Below are 20,898 nucleotides of genomic sequence, written 5' to 3'. Positions count from 1 at the left end.
CAATGGAGAGTGATATATTATTATCTCCCCAAATAATTTCTCTCTCTTTCTCTTAATTAACTCACTAAAGATAGTCATTTACTTTGGAAAACACAACTCTATCCATATTTACGGGACTTTCAACTCTATGCCTATGTATGTTGATGCATGGGAGTGTTCTCCCTACCCCCTAGAATACTGATGGTGCTGATCCTAATTCGGCATATTATAATCATTGGTATTACGAAGATTAGGTGCTTCTCAATCTCCTGGTGGAGTCCATGATCTTTGATGTAGGTCTTCTAACACATATTGTTGGACTTAATTCCTCTCGTGATGTTTGGCTAGCCCTTGAATAATGCATGTTTTCTTCCACGTCTCATGCACATATTACCCGAATTTATTTTTAACTATCTACTTTGAAGAAAGGTGACTTATCGATCTCGGATTACTTCCAGACGATCAAATCTCTTGTTGATACTTAAGTATGAAAAAATAGTTTCTATATTTTCTTAAAGTTCAAAATTGTTGCATCCAAAATATAAAATGTGTATACATACAAAAAAAAACCAAAAATATACCACCGAAAAATTTAAAAACTTAAAAATAATGAGCTAAAAAATATACAATCCAAAAGATATTTCTTATAAATTGAAGGAATATATTTGAAATTAAAGTAATATATATATCTTCTATATATATAAAGTGGCTATCTAACGGAAATTCTTGTTTTAACATATTTACTTGTTTTTCTTTTAACTTTTCTTGTATTCCGTTAACTCCCCTCAATTCCGTTTGTATAGTAAAATTAAAAGCAGTGTGAAGAGTTACTGGAATGCCTGTTGAATATACCATAGATATATTGACCCTTCTACTTCACCGATGATCTGTAACATGTTGGAAGACCAAACATCTCCTCCATCAATGGACTGAGGCAAGTTTTTTTGTGTGTATTATTCGAGGTCGATTCTAACAAAAACCCAGTTGAAAGACAAATTCTTTTACAAGTTTACAGAAGCAGAGTGAGAGAAAGAGAGAACACGGGAGGAAGATACAAAAGCTTACGACAGTGTAATGGTGATCGACCTGGGCAGTGTGTCACGGCTGGGCTATAGTGCACGACGGCAAGTGGCTAGGAAGCTTCAGTCGTTGGCAGCGGAGGTGCTACGGTTGACTCTATTTTTGGCCTCCTAAAACAGAGGCTCACTAGCTCGTGCTTTGTTTGAGGCTAACGTGAAACGATTTAAATATAAATATATATATTTTGGTCTGGTCGTAGGGGGAAAACTATAATTTCCAAGGATTTTTGGTTGCTTGGGAGGTGATTCTGAAAATTGATAGTTTAGGGTATCATTGCAGCTTGTATGGTTTCTCATATATATATATATATATATATATATATATATATATGTTTCATCGATTATTATATATATATATATATATATATATATATTTCGGTCTGGCTTTAGTTTTAATTTAATTCGGTTGTATAGAGACATTTGAGCTCTTATGGTGTTCTTAAAAAAAAGATTCATGCTTTCTTGATTGGTTGGCAAATGAAAAGCTCAACGTTATATACGAAGAGTTAAAAGGTGATCTTCCAGATCAAACAAACTGGATTGGGGTTAATCATATTTAAGCGAATTTGAAGTTATATTAATGAGCAGTTGTTCGGAAAAAAAAAGGGAAATAATTTTATGATGCAATTGGCAGTCTAGATTTTTTTTATATATAAGAAGGCAGTCTAGACTTTAATTAAGGTACCTCTAATTGTTGGGTTTTTTTCTTTTTTTTCGGTCGTCCAAAACTTTCATCAATGAAAAGTTTCATATTTTGTTTCCATCGTTTGTGAGGCAACTCATAATCCAATTATCGATCTCTTTTTAGTTTTAGTTTTGATTTTTATATTGTTTGTTTATGGATATGTGATAGCCTTTACCATAAAGACTATGCAAATATGGCACCCTTATAAAACGACTATGTCGATATAGTTCTGAAGTTGTTTCGTAGTTATTCATTTTCAAGAGTGGTATCATGCTGTCTGGTTGGCTTTTACGATTACATCTGGTGGGTGCTGGTTTCCCCTTTAAAACTGGGTAAATTTAGTCCTGAAGTTTTCTTAATTTGTTATTTTCAAGCGTGATATCATCTTGTCTGGTTTTTAGAATTATCGATGGTGCACACTGCATGGTTCTTCCATCTAGCCATTCTAATAATATCATGTGAGGTGCTTTATGATGGAAAAGTTTAGTGTTAGGTCGAATGTCTATAGTACAAAAACTTTCATTTAGTAGGAGAGTTGTTTGGCACCAATGATTATGAGATTTGTTTATACCATGTATCTTCATGTACACACATAAATAGTTATATAAGTCACTTGTTTTTCTTTGGATCAGTTAAACAATAATTTCATTGATGAAATAGTTGTAAATCACTTGTCCTAAGTGCATATAACATTGCTTTCTATAATTTAGCTGTATAGAGGTTGCTTTCTGAATTGTCTTTTGCTTACCAAATGTTTATTTCTACTGGCCGGAATACAGTTATATTAGCAAATGCAACCTATACAAAGTTGTAATGCTTCTTTCCTTAGAAGAGCCTACAGAATTGAACTTTTTCTGATTGAGCATCCTAATATAGTCTCTTTGCTCTTGTTATATTATTTGTATCCTTAGTGGAGTTGGAGATGGGCATTGAATATGTTCCTCATATGTTCTAACTTCTCATAGCAATGCATCTACACAATGGCTGTTGCGTCGTCCCCAATTACTCTTTTCCAATCTGGATTATTCAATGGTTTCAGCATCCTAGGTAAAATGTAGCTTAAAGTTATGTCTTAAGAGAAGCAATTTCTACCCATCAGGTTCTTTCACTATACCAGGGCCTGAGTACAAAAAACCTGCAATCCTTCATTGCACAGTTTGTCTACTTTTATGGCTACAACTACTTCAAAAGGCTATATTTGGAAAGAAGCGGTGCCAAAAGAATATGAACAAAAGCAAACTTAGTTATTGCAGCTGCTGCTGGAGCTTGCACTGCCATTGCAACACAGGTAAGCCATTGAAAGGCCACACCTCCTTCATTTTGGTATTGAATCATCCCTCATTACACAATGTAAAATCCAAAATCTAATAGGTGCCAAAACGATTGTTCTGGACAAGTACTATATTTGTGATTTTCTTTTTATAAGTAACTATATCCCTAATGTTAGTATCCATGTTTGCAGAATATTTCAAATATGATGTTGGGAAAATAGAATATGCTATTGGAACCAAAATTAATTATATTTAGAAATGTCTATGTGAACCAAACATTTCTCTTTAGAAATATATATATATATATGTATATGAATTATATTTTCATGTAATGCTCCATTTGGTTCTTTAAAGATTGCAAAACAAGGTGTGATGAGAGATTTGGGGTTTCAAATTTCAAACAGAATTTTGTTTGACACTTTTGTTCCGCTTATACCCTATGTGACCGAGTGCTATTAAGCTTCTACCCCATCTTCGATCCTCGATCGTTCTTACCCAGCACAAAGATTTCAGGAGTGAGGCCACGAAGATGAAGAAAACCTTTCTCTGGCCCTCTGTATTTCTCGATTCTTCATATTTGTTCTTCGTCCTGGTGCGTTGTGGGTATGATGTTTCTAGTTTGTGTGGGAATTTGAGAAAGTTGTAATAATGACATAAGATGAGTTGAGATGATTTCTTAATCCAAACGGGGCATAAAACACTTCATATTCTTTTCTGTTTTTCTTCTTCTTCCTTTCTCTATGCTTAATATTTTTAAATGCTAGATTTAAAACATCATAATGAAGTCATAAACAATTAATAATTTCTCCAACAAGTTAAGGCGCCCATGCATGCAATATATAACGCATGCAAGCAGGGGCATTAGTTCTTAACACGACTTCAATAAGCTAGCTAATCATGAGTTTGCCTAAACGGGACAATGTGCATGGAGTGGCGGGCAGAATTAATTTCATCATTTTCTGCTTCTGGATATGATCTCTCTCTCTAGGGTCAAACGCAAAGCACATGCGCAGATCGACATGCACCCAATAGTTATTGCAAAAGTATAGTTTTAGTCTATGAGTTTTATTTAATTTCAAGAGATTAGGCTTTTATTTAAAGTTAATTTATTAGTATTTGATATTCAGAGTTTGTTTATGTACGATTAGTTTTTAGCGCTTAATTTATTATTTTATTTTAAAGTTGAATTTGATTGTAAGCAACCAGCGCGCGCACGCATGCATGTGGTTGAATAGTACTTTGGAAGTTGAGTTAATGATTATTAATTAATATTTTCTTAGAAAAAACATATCAATACTAGTCTTCAAAGAGACTTTTTATAATTTAATATTTCTATTATCTAATAGTACTGATCAATTGCTTTTAGATTTCAAAAGAGTAGTTGTGATCTCAGCAAGCTAGCATATTTTCTTTCTAGCTACGACATCGATCGATCAGCTGCATTTTAGACGTCAAAACTCGTATATTGAGTTACTGCATGCATCCATCAAATATTTAGCTTGAAACCCGACTCTCATATATATAAATATATATATATATATTTTCTATTGTTGTTTTGGATAACAATCGAGATCAATGAACTTCTTCAAATACCTAAGTATACGTTTTACGGCAATCCAGTGAACCTTGGTTGGACGATGCATAAGCTGATAGATTTTGTTGATGACAAAGCTTATATCTTCGCTCGTTAAGGAGAGATATTGTAGAGCTCTCACTGTGCTATTAGCTATAGTACAAGTGCTCATCTTCAACCAAATCGCCAGAATAAAGAGAGAGAGTAGTGAGCAGTGAAAATAGGTGAAAAAACAAGCTTTGCATCAATCATATATGTCCGCTTTAGTAGGTTGGCGATCTAACATTGTAGTGTGAGGAAGATAGCAGATGGAAGGAAGCTTGCTTCGATGCCCATAAAGTAATGTAATTGGCCCATATCTTTAATTGCAAAGTCCATACCAAGAAATGTGATAAGATATGTAAGCGCATGATCATTAGAGCCTCTGATTACTATGTCATCAATGTAAACATAGAAGTAAATTGTAACTGAGGAATCCTTGAATACAAAAGAGATGTGTCGACTTTTGAGTTAACGAAGCCAAGGGGAGAGGAGCTTATAACATAGCCCAGGATACGAGGCTATTTGAGCCTATTTTAAGCAATAAATGGCCTTATGTAGCTTCCAAACTTGGTTCGGCCTCTAAGAGTGAATGAGGTGTTTGTGGGCATGAAGTTTCATGAATATCGAGCAGAGCGTCTCGATGGGCCACGCGCCAATGCATACAGTTCATCAGATATATCATTTGGATTATTCGCATGCAATTGTACAACCTACATATTGAGTAAAGCATATACTATATCAAAGTTGAAATTAATATTTTTTCATTTGTTATTGAGTAACGCATATGTAATTTCATTACCCGTTCTTCAAACCATCTCGGGAACTCCTCTTCATGTTTCTGGTTTATATCATTTACTCCTAGTTCCTTGAGCACGTTAATATGATCACTGAAATTGATGATTACCACAAATATATTATATTTTGTATTTTTTTCCTGACGTAATGAGGCAATTTAAATTAAGAAAAAGTTATAACTTACTTCAAGTAGTTCTCTATCTCAGGGCAATTGTTCAGCACGTACCACTGAGCTTTCTCGAACTCTCTTCCACACAAGTCATAACCACGCACTGCACCAATTGGACGAACTTGTTGGGAAAACACAGAATATATAGTCCGTTGTCTTGCTCGGTCAACGTCAAAGTTTCTTTCTGGCCGATCAAACCGAGTGTCAACTCCGTGGAAATATTTGGAACAGAAGGTATGCCACTCATCGTCAATATATGCTTCTGCAATTGATCCTTCTGGACGGGCCTTGTTACCCACTGTACGTTTCAACTTTCCAAGAAATCGTTCAATGGGATACATCCATCTATATTGAACTGGTCCTGCAAGTCGAGCCTCACGTGGCAAATGAACGGCTAGGTGAACCATGACATCGAAGAATGACGGTGGATAAATACTTTCTAGCTTACACAATATTATGACAATTTCTCGTTCCATTCGATCCAAAGCTTCTACATTCAACGTCCTCGCACATAAGTCTTTAAAAAATGCACCCAACTCAGTCAAAGCCACACGCACATCTCTGGTCAAGTACCCACGGATACCAATAGGCAAGATACGCTGTAAGAAAACATGACAATCATGACTTTTTAATCCAGTTATTTTCCAATCATTTGTTCTCACACACCTTGTTAGATTCGAGGCATAACCGTCCGGTAATTTGATCTTCATTAGCCACTCACAAAATGTAACCCTTTCATTCCTTGACAATGTATACCACCCAATCGGCATGTAGACAGACGAACCATTTTCTTGCAACTGCATTTCCCGTCTTATTCCCAACCGCTTCAAATCCTTCCTTGAGTTTATTGTATCCTTTGTTTTTCCTTCAATTGACATCAATGTTCCCAATACGGATTCGCAAATATTTTTTTCAATATGCATAACATCAAGGCTATGTCGCAATTTTAACTTCGACCAGTACGGGAGTTCGAAAAATATACTCTTCTTTGTCCAATTCAACTCATTCGTAGCTCGTTTTCTCTTTCGTTGTTTTTTACCAAATTCATTACAACCAACATCTATAAATTGTGCAAGTACATCTTCGCCAGACAAATATGGTGGAGGTTGGCCCCATTCAACAGTTCCATCAAACATTCTAGAATTTCCACGCCATCTATGGTCACCAGGTAAAAATCGACGATGACCCATGAAACATAATTTCCTCCCGTACGTAAGCCATTCAGATTTGGTATATTTGTTACAAGTTGGACATGCCATTTTCCCCTTAGTACTCCAACCTGACAAATTCCCATAAGCTGGAAAATCATTTATTGTCCACAACACCGCAGCATGCATCTTGAACGACTTGCCTGTTGACGAATCAAATGTGACAACCCCATTCTCCCACAAATCTTTCAATTCTGCAATCAATGGCTGTAAGTGTATGTCTATATCATTTCCCGGTGACCTCGGACCTGGGATGAGCAAACTCATCATGAAATATGGATCTTTCATACACTTCCAAGGTGGTAAATTATACGGCATAAGTACAACTGGCCAAGTACTATGACTAGTACTCATGTTCCCAAAAGGATTAAATCCATCTGTTGCCAACCCAAGTCTTACGTTACGCGGTTCTTCAGCAAACCATGGGTGTTCCTGATCAAATTCCTTCCACACCTGGGAGTCAGCAGGATGTGACAAAATATTCTCGTTCCTTACTCTATCTGATGAGTGCCATGTCATATCTACAGCCGTTGCGCGTGACATAAATAATCGTTGTAATCTAGGTATCAATGGAAAGTGGCGGACGACCTTTTGCGGAACATTTGCCTTGTCCGATGTCCATCTTGACTCGTGGCATATAGGACACTCGTTCAACTGCTCATTCTCTCGCCAAAATAATATGCAGTCATTCGTACATGCATGTATTACGTTGTAATCAAATCCGAGTCCTCGTTTCAACTTTTTTGCTTCATAGAAGTTACGAGGTAAAGTATTGTCTGTCGGCAGTGCCTCTTTAAACAGCTCAAGTAACATATTGACTGCCTTAATAGATAATCGACACATTGATTTTATGTGAAGCAATCTTACGGTAAACGACAACTTACTATGTCTTCTGCATCCTGGATATAGCTCACGCTGTGAATCATTCCACAAGCGTGCAAAAGTGTTATGGCCCCCATCATTTGAGCTTAATGTGTCCGTGTCACCTTCATCCACAAACATTCCCGCACCGATGTCACCTAACATTTCCTCCATATCCTCATCGTAATCATCTCCAACAATCTCTGGTTGTACATCTTCATCGATCTCTTCTTCTTCATGTGGAGCCTCAAATGAAGTTGGATATGGTTCGCCGTGTAAGACCCAATCAGTATAACCCTTATCAATACCTTTGACAAACAGATGTTCTCTCACCAAGTCTATCTTATGAGAACGCAAATTCCTGCATTCTCTGCATGGGCATCTGATACGCCCATCACTATCACATGTACCCAATGCAAACTCCAAGAATTTCTTAACACCTTCAGCATATACATTGTAATTCTGACCCAATCGATCGGTAACTCTCATCCAACTCTTATCCATGCCGACTATATTCATTACAAACAATATTGTAATGCATCAGCAAACATCCATATATCATGTACCAATTAATGAGTATGCCACCTTTCACCGGGTAGTTGGTCCTATCCCGTTCGGGATTGTAAGATCATAGTCGCCAACCTATGATCTATTATCTGTCACGTCCAACAAAATTTCGGCAGCATCTCCCCATAGTTCTCCAAATATGCTCGTTTCGTTGTGTGCACTGACGATTAACACGTCGTTGCACCATCACCGAAACTGCATATCCAGAGAACAATGGATGAATCTACCAAAATCATAATGTTGGACGACAACAGATATAGTTCTATAGTTTGCGAGAATGATCTTACAATCCCAAACTGTCCACTCTGGACAATTCAAGAGTTATCAATCAAGCATTCATCCGAATTGATAACTCTCGAACGGGTCTAAGGTTTATTTTGATGAACAAAAAATACAAAATATGCTAATATATGTCAAACAATAACAACATATTATTTACACAACAATACAACAAAAACATAATTAGTAGGTATTATTTCAATATTTATTCCAGATTTTAATTTAAATATTAGTTTTACATGTTTATAATTAAGTATTTTAATTTAAAGATTTAGTAGTATTTTAATTTGAATATTAATTTTATTAATTTATCTTGAAGTATTTAAGTATTATTAAATCTTAACTATTTCTATTTTAATTTAAAGATTTAGTAGTATTTTAATTTGAATATTAATTTTATTAATTTATCTTGAAGTATTTAAGTATTATTAAATCTTAACTATTTCTATTTTAATTTAAAGATTTAGTAGTATTTTAATTTGAATATTAATTTTATTAATTTATCTTGAAGTATTTAAGTATTATTAAATCTTAACTATTTAAGTATTATTAAATCTACCAAAATTTATATTTTATTTTAAAATTTTAGTAGTATTTTAATTTGAATAATAATTTTATTTATCTAGAATTAACAATATTAAATGGTAGTAGTACATATAATTTACACAACTATCCCAAACTATTTGTATTATGTATATGAAATATCATTACCCGTTCGAACGATGATGCCCTATGTTCGAACAAAATTAATACGTTCGAACGGTAATCCTAATCCGTTCGAACGTATTCGTTCCAGATTCCAGTCGTCTTCAACAACGCCGAAAACTCCATTAATTACAAACTCTAACAAACACAAACACCAATTTCAAAGCATACAACTTTCTAACATTGCAAAATATTAAGTTCAAATCATACATTTCTATTTTAAAAGAAATACCTGACAAATTGAAGATGAAAAGGAAATAACCCGAGAATAATCTGAAAATAATCACAAACTATCCTACAAGTATTAATCCGAGAATAATGGAGTGAGATGAACAATTTTTTTGAGCTTAAGAGCTAGTTTGAGAAAAAATACCTCTGATATGTGAAGGGTAATCTTCAGAGCACACTGAGCGACGACAGCGCGGAGAGAAACAGAATTGTGAGGTTCTGTCGTGTTTTTGAAGAACATTTCATGTTCGAACGGTTATTTACTAACCGTTCGAATGTGAAAATATTAAGCGGGAGAAAATTCCCTCCTAATTTTCACGTTCGAACGTATAAAAAGTATGTTCGAACGTTATTGAATTATTCCCGCTCGAAAATTTATCGTTCGAACGTTAATTTCTAACTGTTCAAACGGTATTACAAAGTTTTATTTATTTATTTTTTCATTATAATGTTGAATAAAAGAACAACATTAATATATGTAGACATATTAGATGATACTATATTTTAATTGGCGGGATATTTTCCCACCACTGCAATAATCCGTTCGAACTATAACAAATTACGTTCGAACGGTAATCCAGCTGTCTTTAATTGGCGGGATGTTTTCCCGCCATTTGCCTTGTCCGTTCGAATGTTTTATTTTACGTTCAAACGTTAACATATGTGTTCGAACTGTTTATGAGTACCGTTCGAACACATATCCTTTATGATTAAATATAACTTTTTTCATCATTAAATGAAAAGTACTATAACATCATATGTATTAGTTATATATACTATCATATATAATGTAATATATACTATCATATATATGGTAATCTATACTAATTATATAGTATATATAGTAATATATATTATCATATATATAGTGACCTATACTATCATATATATTATTAAGATCATATGTATTAGTAATATATACTCACATATATATAGCCCCAAATATACTAAGGTCACATAATAAAGTATGTAGAAATTTATAAGATGATAGTATATTATAAGTAATCTATACTCTATGTATATATGTTGTATAATATCATATATAACTTTAGTAGGTAAAGTATAATGGAATATGTAATATGACATATATTAGTTAAGTATAAACTCATACCATATAGTACTACATGCTATTATATGGTACTATATATATCTTAATATCTCATATATAACACTTTGATAGTAAAGTATTATGATATATTACTATTATACTATAAGAAAATATTTTATAAGATATTATGCTTTCAATTAAAGTATTCTACTATTATAATATATATTATAATATTACATAGTAGATTACAATATATATAATCTACTATAATAGTATATATATTATAATAATTTATATGAATATAAATATAGTATACATTTAATATATTTTTTAATAATATTGTAAAACTTCCGTTCGAACGTGAAACAGTAACGGGCGAACGGTTTTACATTAACGTTCGAACGTTTAATATTAACGTTCGAACGGTTCTGCAGGTATAAGTTTATCGCGGGCTTCCTTCCTCTCACGCCGCCGTCTCCACCGTTTGAAAAAGCGAGAAAACGTTTGAACGCACGCTCTTCACCGCCGTCTGCCGTCGTGATCAACACATACGTACAACATTTGTCCTCCCAACTAAAGGTATGTACTTTCAAACTCATTTTACCGTTTATTTTATAATTTTATGGTTTTATTTGGTTTTTTTCCTTAAAATTATATTTTCTCATTAATAATTACCGTAGAACATCATAAATCTATCGTAGGATGTTTAGGAATGAAGAATACTTTGTTTTTGAGTCGAAGAAACCACGGAATCGAAACATTTTTGAGTATTTTCATGGCTGCTGAGTTGACTCAGCCATGGCCGAGTTAGATCTGTTTTACGTTCGAACGGTATTAACCAGTACGTTCGAACGGTAAACCTGTACGTTCGAACTTTATAGACACGTTCGAACGTTATTAATTTTCCGTTCGAACATATATTTATACGTTCGAACGGTAATTATTAAGTTAAATCCATTAACATTTTATTAGCTTATTAAATTGTTTTCATCGTTTAATTGATTATATGTTCTATCAATTAATTTATTAAATTGCTATTAGTATATAATTTTGTAAATCTTTTAGTCGTAATTAGATTTTATCACTAATCTTGAATGTATATTTTATTGTTTTAATTGCAGGATCATAATAATGTCTTCTCGGGGCCGTAAACGTGGTAGATCAGGAGAATCTTCCATCCAATCTTCCATCCAAACAGTTCGAGAGCGGACCGTTTTACTTGAGCGACAGGTAAAACTGTCTGATTTTGTCGCTCTTATATGGGAGGGTCATTCCCTCCCATCAGTATTTAATGATCGTGGTTGGGCACCGATCTTAGATCAGCGAGAAGAAGGAATGGAGCTCCTTTCCTTCATTGAGATCGTTACTGAGTTCTATAAAGAGCTCGGTGCTGCTAGCCCAGACGATGGAGGGGCATATAGGATCTCTGTCCGAGGAGCTCCTGTTATATTTTCAGCGGATGGACTCGCTGCATATTTGGGTATTCCTAGGCTTCTTGATGCCTATCCAAACCTACCAGTACGGGAGTCTGGTCCCTCAGGTGATGCAGCTCAGTCTCAGGACGAGGGACTAGATTACACAGATGAGATAGATACACTTGCTGATCACGAGGTCAGGGACTTGATTGTTGGTCCAGATGCTCCAGTGTATGATGGCTCCAAGAGTATTAGGCAGGCAGATTTATCTTCTTTCTTCAAGATTATGAATTTGATCATTGCCAACAATATTGACCCACGGCAGCACAAGACCGAGGTCGGCATGGATCGAGCTAGATTTATGATACGGGTCGCTCGTGGCATCCCGATCGACCTCGTTGGTTATATATTTGAGAGGATCCGATCAGAGGCACGGTTTATTACGACAGATATACTGCCGTTTGGGATCCTCATCACTCGATTTTTGCTACATGCCGGGGTTGTGCCCGAATCTGCCGAGCGTTCTCGATTTCCGATGGCACCGATCAACAGCACCACCCTATCACGGAGCACGGGACACTCTAGATTTCGTTTTCGTGGAGCTGTTCCAGATAGGGCTGAGATTCAGAGAGATGGGCAGCCAGGAGATACTGGAGTATCGGCCGGTGAGACATCTACACAGCCTGAGACATCACGCACATATATTCGCGAGGAGCTGGCTGACATATTGCGTGCTGAGATCGGTGTACACACATCAGCAGTGATTGATGCAGTGCATACTGCCATGTCTGAGTTGCGTACAGAGATTATGGCTACCGTCTCTGGGTTACGTACAGAGGTTGATGAGTTACGTACAGCGATTAATGCCAATAATGCAACTCAGGTCACAGTTAGTACTCGACTGACACAAGTAGAGACACAATTAGCTGCAGTCGAGGATGTGTGTAGAGACCTCGCATCATAGTTTTTATCTTTTATTTATATTTTCTTTTGTTGTAATTATGAACAATATATATGACATTTTGATTGATAATATTTGCTTTATTTGGTTGATTAATATGTATGTGATTGATAATATTTATTTACTAAATATCTTATTTAACGTAAAAGAAATCATTAAAATATTTTAAAATTAATTACATAAAATTAATTAATGAATTTGTATATATGATAGATATTTTTTATATTTTGAGTTTCGTACCGAGATTAATATTATACCTTCGAATGTATAAATGTGGTGCTTGAATATGTTCTAACTAAATATATTCCGTTCGAACGGTTTAGAAAGCTTCCTGCCAGGATTTGCCACCAAATATGTTCCGTTCGAACACAACAAATTATCGTTCGAACGTTTTTGAACTTTTCCTGCCATAATAAAGTAATTATCCGCCAAATTTTACTGTTCGAACGTATTTTTTCACGTTCGAACGGTAAAAATTTTTTGGGACGATTTAATTCGTCGCAGAAAAAACTGTTCGATCGGTTATTTTGACGTTCGAACGGTTTTCTAAATTCATCGATTTTTTGGGACGAAATTTAAATTTCGTCCCAAAAAATGACTTTTAGGGACGAAAAAAATTTCGTCCCTAAATAATTTCGTCCCAAAATCTCAAATTTGTTGTAGTGAAGGACTGCAATTCAATTAAAATAAAAAAAGACAACTTGCTTAGGAAAAAGAAAGTTTAGTCTAAAAGAGAGAGTACCAGTCCTAATTAAGACCCATTCTCATGCATGCGTAGCTAGGCGAAGAGATTTGCTTGCTCTTGGAAAATCATAATATGTCGCCTCAAGTTGTCCCATCAATTTGACCAATCATATATTTTACTTTAGTATTTTAATTTATGTTTCACTTAATTGTTAAGAAAGTAACTATTAGAATAGTGATGTTTTTATTTTATTTTTAAAAAATTTTAGAAAGAAAAAAAAAAAAAAGTATAATTTGCACTAGAGACACATCCAGTGGTCAAATCTAAGCGGCATATTTTGTAGCACTACCCTTTACTCTTAGGATACATTTGGGTAATGAGATGGGATGAGAAATTTTCAAAACTTCTCACAATTTTCTTCTCAAACATCATTTAAACACAAAATACTTTTCAATTTCAAATATTCAATTTTTTTATCTGATCATTTTCTAATCATTACAAATTTTACAAATTTCAAAACAAAATAAAAAATCAATACCATTTTTTCAAGCTAAAAAATATTATACTAAAAAACTGTATTCAAACAATTTTTTAACTTTATAACATATTTTTATTCAACTTTTTCTTTCTCATTTTCTTAAACCTAATAAAACATCTTAACTCAAATCATTTTACTACTATTCACAAACTATTTCACTACTATGTTTTAAAATAAGGGTATTTTTTGTAAAATAATATTACTTTTATGAGGATTTTAGAAAAATATACCTCATTTTAGAGTATAGTTGTGCAAAGTGCTGTGAAAAATACTGTATTTATCAGTTTTCTTCACAAAATTATTAGATACTCCAAGTGTCCAAATGAGCCCTTAGTATTCTAACATAGTGCAATCAAATCTTGTGATTTGATTCATTAATTGGTTGGTTGATTCGCTATTAGTTTAAATAGTCCAATAAATTTGGAAAAAATTAATGAAAAATGCTATATACAACCACCCGGAGTAACCTTTGGGGAACCGCTGCCCACTTGGAGATGAAACGCCCCGTTTCATTTGTTGACTCAAAGCAGACCGTTTTCTTTCACTCCTTCCCCTATTTCGAAACTCACTCCAGACTTCGTCTCTTCATCTTCCTTCATCTTCCCTTCGTCTTCTTTGCCTGTCCCTTTCGTCTTCAACAATTTCACTCCGCCAACGATCCTTCGTCTTCAATAATTTTCCCTCCACTGATTTCACTCCAGACCTCTGTTCGCACCCATCTTAATGAAATCTTCACACAACAAATCAAGATCAAAACAAAACCGAAAAGAAAACCAACAAAATGAGAAAATAAGTATGAGTTTGAGCAAAACATAATAAAGAAATCTCTTCTTCCAAATGCGAGATTGAACAGAGCCGAGTTTATCTTCACAGACCCAAGATCGAAATGAGTTTTTCTTCCTAAACCCAGACGACGCGATCTATGGTTCCTAGACCCAGGCGGCGAAATCTCTTCTTCCAGCTCAGAGATCGAGCAGAGCATATCTTTTCTCCCCTTCTTCCAGACGGCACAACCTCCAGCTTCCCTCTTCAACAATTTTCCCTCCATTTTCGTTGTGTTTTGTTTTCGTTTTCATGGTTACAAGAGCCGATGGTATACAGTTGGAAATGAGATGAAGAAGGGAGCTTCATGAGTCTGTGGAGAAGACGAAGGGGTTAGCGTCGTGGGTTTGTGGAGAGACGAAGGGCTTAGCTTCGTGGGTCTATGGAGAAGACGAAGGGGTTAGATTCGTGGGTCTGTGGAGAAGAGGAAGGGAGCTTCGATGGTGGCTTCGTGGAGACAACTAGGGTGGAGAAGACGAAGGGATTTGCTTGGCTGGAGTGGAGAAGACGAAGGGAATGGGAGAGGTGTTTGGGTCAACAAATGAAACGGGGCGTTTCATCTCCACATGGGCAACGGTTCCCCAAAGGTTACCCTTGGCGGTTGTATATAGCATTTTTGAAAACTAATTCACCCTCTAAGTGTATTTGGGATCTGAACCATTGGTTTTCAATTAGTACTCTTGAAACTAGTGCATGGGAAGATCATCATCAAATGGACGTCACCTACGATTCAAGTTAAAAAAAAAAAAAAACACTATCCCCAATCAAAAGATGATAATGTTTTTCCAAGCTGTGTTCCAAATTATTGGTTGGTCTTGAGAGTTTTTTTGGTAATTGTAACCACGGTTTTCCTCCGCCACAAGTGAGAGATCTTTAATAAACTCAGGCAGGGGTCATTCTTGGACATGTGATTCATTCTCTTAAATAAAAAAAAAATAAATAAAAAAAAAAATTGTGGTTTAACATGTTATTAATTCGAATTTCAGTTGATGCGAAACATAACATCCATGGCCGATGAGAAGGCAGAAAGAAATATTGGGGTGATTGATCCTATAGAAATAAAAATGGGTGGAAAGAGGTACTACAGATACATGGGCTCTCTCACTGTTCCTCCATGCACTGAAGGTGTTACTTGGATAATCAATAAGAGGGTAAAGCCCTTGTTCCTTAATTTGTAAATTCTTCATGAGTTTTTTGTTTTTAGGTTTTCTTTTGTTTTTGTTAGGCTAGAATGTTTGATTATATATATTTAAAATACACCCACAGTTAAGGACTGTCTCAAGGAAGCAAGTAAAGTTACTCAGAGAGGTGGTCCATGATGTAAGTAACAACATTGTTTTCATCTAGCTATTTATATATAATCAATTGTGTCATGTATTACATCCTCGTCCTATTTTCATCCCACTGTGTTTCAACTAATTAATTGCAGTATGCTGAGATGAATGCAAGACCAGTTCAACCACTCAACCGTCGTGAGGTCCACTTATATTGTCAAACGTTAAGAAGAACAAAAAACTAAGTACTACAAGATCAGAGAGTATTCGGAAGATGATTTACAATGTTGAAGCTAGTTAAGTGTAGTACAATGCATCTATATGCATTTTATAAATAAAAATACCATCAGCTTTATTACCAAGCCATTAATACTATAGTAAACTATACTATATATATGATAGTATACTATACTATACCATATATTACTAAACTATCCTGTAATATATTTACTATATATTATATGATATATGATATTATATGTATGATATATCATAGTGATTTCAAACATAAATACTATAATATATAATATTAGTATATGCTAATAATAATATAGTATATTAGTATATAGTACTATATATAGTAGCATATGCTAATCACAATATATTTATAAAACTATATATAGTAATGTTTGTAAAAAAAAAATTATATATAGTAATAAATTAAGACGTATAGTGTAGATATTAGACTATAATAAAACATTTATTAATATACATTTGAACGTTATGGCATACCGTTCGAATGTTTAATCAGTAATTGAGTGTTTTTAGCCATGAAAAAGTATGTTAGAACGTTTTCTGGAGTTTTTGGCGCGTCTGAAATAGTGGTGGGAATATATATAGGAAACATAACATTTCATTAATAAAAGAAAGTTTACAGATATCTTTCAAACCAAATAGCTTGAGAAATAAAATCTGGAAAACAATCCCACCACATTGAGATATCTTCAACATTCCAAGCAAACCAGGCTAATTTGTGAGCAACCCCATTGCCTTCTCTATGCACATGTTGAAATTTGCACTCAGCAAAAAGCAATTGAAGCTTTCTGATTTCCTGCACTGGTGGATCTAACATAGCAGCAGTTCAAGCTCATTGTTGAGCACTTGTACAACCATCAAATAATCTAACTCAACCAGCATCCTCTGGATTCCCATGTTAGCACACAACTATAACGCTTGTAGGATGGCTAGTAGTTCAATGGCTTCAGCATCTTGCACTTCAAACTCTATCTTATTGGCTACTAATATAACATCTCCCTTCCCATCTCTGAGCACCAACCCCATCCCTGCTCTGTTGATCTCACCAAAAACAGCTCTATCAACATTCAATTTCAACTAGTCAATAGGTGGTGGTTTCCATTCATAGTAATCTCCAACCTTAGGCTTTGGCAATTGTTTGAGATCTATGAAAGACCTTTGGATAGAAAGAGCATAATCAATAACCTGTTGTACAGCTATAACTTTCTGCTCATGAATCATTTGGTTCCTTCTCCACCAAAAACCCCATGCCATAGAGAAGAATAAGGAGACCTTCTCTTCCTTTCCCTTCTCAAAAACGTGCATTGCAATCTACATTACATTAAATTTCTTATCCAGATTTTTCATTAAGGGAACATTTGGGAACCAACTAGAATGTATAGATTAATAGTAAAACAATGCATGTGCTATGTCTTCACTCCCTTGCCTACAAAAGCAAGAAGATCCCTCAATATTAACATGCCTTGTGAGCAGATTCTGCTTTGATGGTAACCCCTTTCTACAGGCCCTAAATGCAAAAACCTTTATTTTATTTGGAACTTTCATTTTCCACAAAGCCTTCCAAAGAACCTGTTGTTGTCTTGCATTTGAACATTCACCTCCACCACCCCTTATCTTCTCTTTAAAAAATCTGTAGCGGCTTCTTACTCTAAACTTGCCATTTCTTTCTTGGGACCATATCATCTTATTGGGTTGCTTGGTAGAACAAATCAGTACTTTCAGGATATCAATAACCATACTTGGATTGATTTGAGCTCTAAATTGATCCACCTGCCATCTTCAAGTAATAGGATCTATCAATCTTTCCATAGGAGCTTCTAGGAATTCATCCATAACACAAATGTCTTCCTGCATCAAAGATTGGTCACCTGGGATCCAAGGGTCTTTCCATAGCTTTGCTATTTTACCATTCCCTATCCTCCATATACAACCCTGTTCCAACAGTTTCTTTGCCTCCCAAATACCTCACCATGCAAAAGATGGTTTTTTGCCTAGACCCCTTGGTTCATCATTAACCAATACTGAAAAAGAGGTAGTCTGAATATAGCCCATAATCAAGTCAATCAACTTCAAATCAAACCCCATAATAGTCATCACTTCTTTCAGAAAGCTCCACTCAACTCGGTTGTATGCTTTACTCATATCTAGTTTGAGGGACATGTAGCATTTTTTTAATTGCTTCTTCATCTTCAAATAATGGACCAGCTCATAGGCCACTAGTACATTGTTTGTGATTAGTCTACCAGGAACAAAGGATACTAAGAATCTGAAATAATATGAGGCAACACCTTCTTAAGTCTATTAGCAATGATTTTTTATATCAATTTATAGACCACATTGCATAGGCTAATTGATCTAAAATCTGCTACTTTTACAGGGTTCTTTTTCTTTGGAATTAATGAAATAAAAGTATTATTCAAAGATGGGGGGAAACTACTAGTATTTAAAACATCAAGAACTGCATTAGAGACAAATTTTCCAACACAAGGCCAATAGCTTTGAAAAAACAAAGGGGCCATACCATCTAGTCCTGGGGCTTTTGTTGGATCCATCTGCTTCAAGGCCTAAAAAACCTCAACCGTTTTGTATATCTTGGACAAATCAGCATTCATATCACTAGTCAACTTCCCTGCTAGGGCCCCTAAAAAATCACTAGCACCTCTTTGAGTTGATGATGTGAATAAGTTCTGAAAATAATCAATGTTCAACTTGTCCATTAGCTCCCCTTCTTGCCAAACCCCTTCCACATTCTGAATTTGTCCAATTTTATTTTTCTTCATTCTGTGACATGCTTTTGTAATGAAAAATTTGGAGTTTTGTTCCCTCTCCCTTAGCCATAATGCCTCGGATCTCTGTCTCCACATCACCTCATCACGGTCTAGCCACCACTGAGGATTACCAAAAAATCTATCAAGACGTTCACTAATACTTGAAATGGCCTCCCTCCCATTACACTAAGTGAATTTCAGACCCCAAAAATCAATGTCTCTTAGTAAATAGTCATTAACCACATTTCTAAAATTCACCATTTGTCTCTCAGACCTTTCTCTCCCACCCCATTTCTCATGCATAAAGAATTTCATTAAAATCCCCAAAAACCATCCACGCCTCATCCTCCCTTCTGCATAGTGATTGAATTAAATCCCAATTTTGATATCAAGAATCAGGGTGTCCATAAATACCAGTAATGAAATACTTCATTGTTCTACTCCCCTCCTCCTTAACGCACGCATCAATATGAGATTTGGAGTAACTCAGAATTGATAGATTAATATCCCTCCCCCATAACATTGCAATTCCCCCACTTCTACTATCACAATCCACCACCAAGCAATTTCCAAACCCAAGCTTAAATTTACAAACATCAAATTCACGTACCTTAAGTCGTGTTTCTTGAAGAAACACAATGTCAAGAGCTTCCTTGTTGATTAAATCAAGAAGGGTGTGAATGCCTCGTGGGTTCCCAAGCCCACAAGCATTCCAAATGAGACATTTCATTGCCTATTGTGATGTCTCCAAAACAATCTTTGGAGTCGTTGTCGTAACCCTTCTCTTGAGCAGTCTGCGTGTAGCCTCTTCATTACCAATCTTCTCCTTTTGTTTTTGAGTAGAATTCGACCGTTGGTGGTTTTTTGAAAAGGGTTGATTCTGTTTATTGATTCTCAACAAACGTTTCCACTTATGCCCCTTTGAGACATGAGGCCTCTTTTGTGGGCCCTCCTCCTGCACTACACTAATTAACTCTATTGGCCCATCTCCTAGGCCCTTCTCCCCCTCCACTAATTCAACTAAAGAGTTTTTCACGTCCACGTAGTCAACTTCCTGAGTTTCCTTAACAACTTCATCATCCTCCATCAATTCCTGCGAAAAAGAAGACCACGTTTCCTTTGCAGACACTGCTATATTGATGGAATTCAACTTCTGCTTTTGATGGGGAGACTCCACCATTACATCCGAAACCTGATTCTTTTCTGTAACTACTTCTATAATTACCTCACCCGAAATGACTCTGGGATTTCCTTCATTACTGTTAGCAATATTAACTGCATCAGTATCAGTCGTCGGAATAGTCACCGAATTATGGTTTCCACTCTCACGTTGCATGTCCCGACGATTTCGCTATCTCATTTCTTGATTTCCTACTCACAGCAAACCGCCATGTGGAAAACCATTCTATTCAAACTTGGTCTGATCACATTGCCATTGATCACAATCCAGATGACCATGATTTAGAAGACCACAACATTAAAAAAAAAATTGGATAGTCTTTCATAGGAGAACCTAATCCAAACAGGATCACTAGAGCCCAGGTTCATCATCTTACCTAGTAATAGAGGTTTCGTTACATCAATATTGATTCGTACACGCATAAACTCCCCCCACACCATTTCTCCCTGTTCAATATTGACTTCTTTAACCATACCAATCTTGTTTCCAATCAGATGGCCAATATATTCAT

General features: G+C 35.3%; 1 long non-coding RNA gene across 1 annotated transcript; it reads left to right on the top strand.

The window, feature by feature from the left end:
- The first annotated feature begins 16,177 nt into the window (after positions 1–16,177).
- On the top strand, positions 16,178–16,539 carry LOC118346071. The gene is made up of 2 exons (XR_004799468.1): positions 16,178–16,230; positions 16,340–16,539. It is a non-coding gene; the product is annotated as an uncharacterized LOC118346071 (long non-coding RNA).
- Positions 16,540–20,898: the final 4,359 nt, after the last annotated feature.

This window comes from Juglans regia, unplaced genomic scaffold (genome assembly GCF_001411555.2).
Source record: "Juglans regia cultivar Chandler unplaced genomic scaffold, Walnut 2.0 Scaffold_651, whole genome shotgun sequence".
NCBI classification, from domain to species: Eukaryota; Viridiplantae; Streptophyta; class Magnoliopsida; order Fagales; family Juglandaceae; genus Juglans; species Juglans regia.
This window is presented reverse-complemented; position numbering and strand designations above follow the sequence as displayed.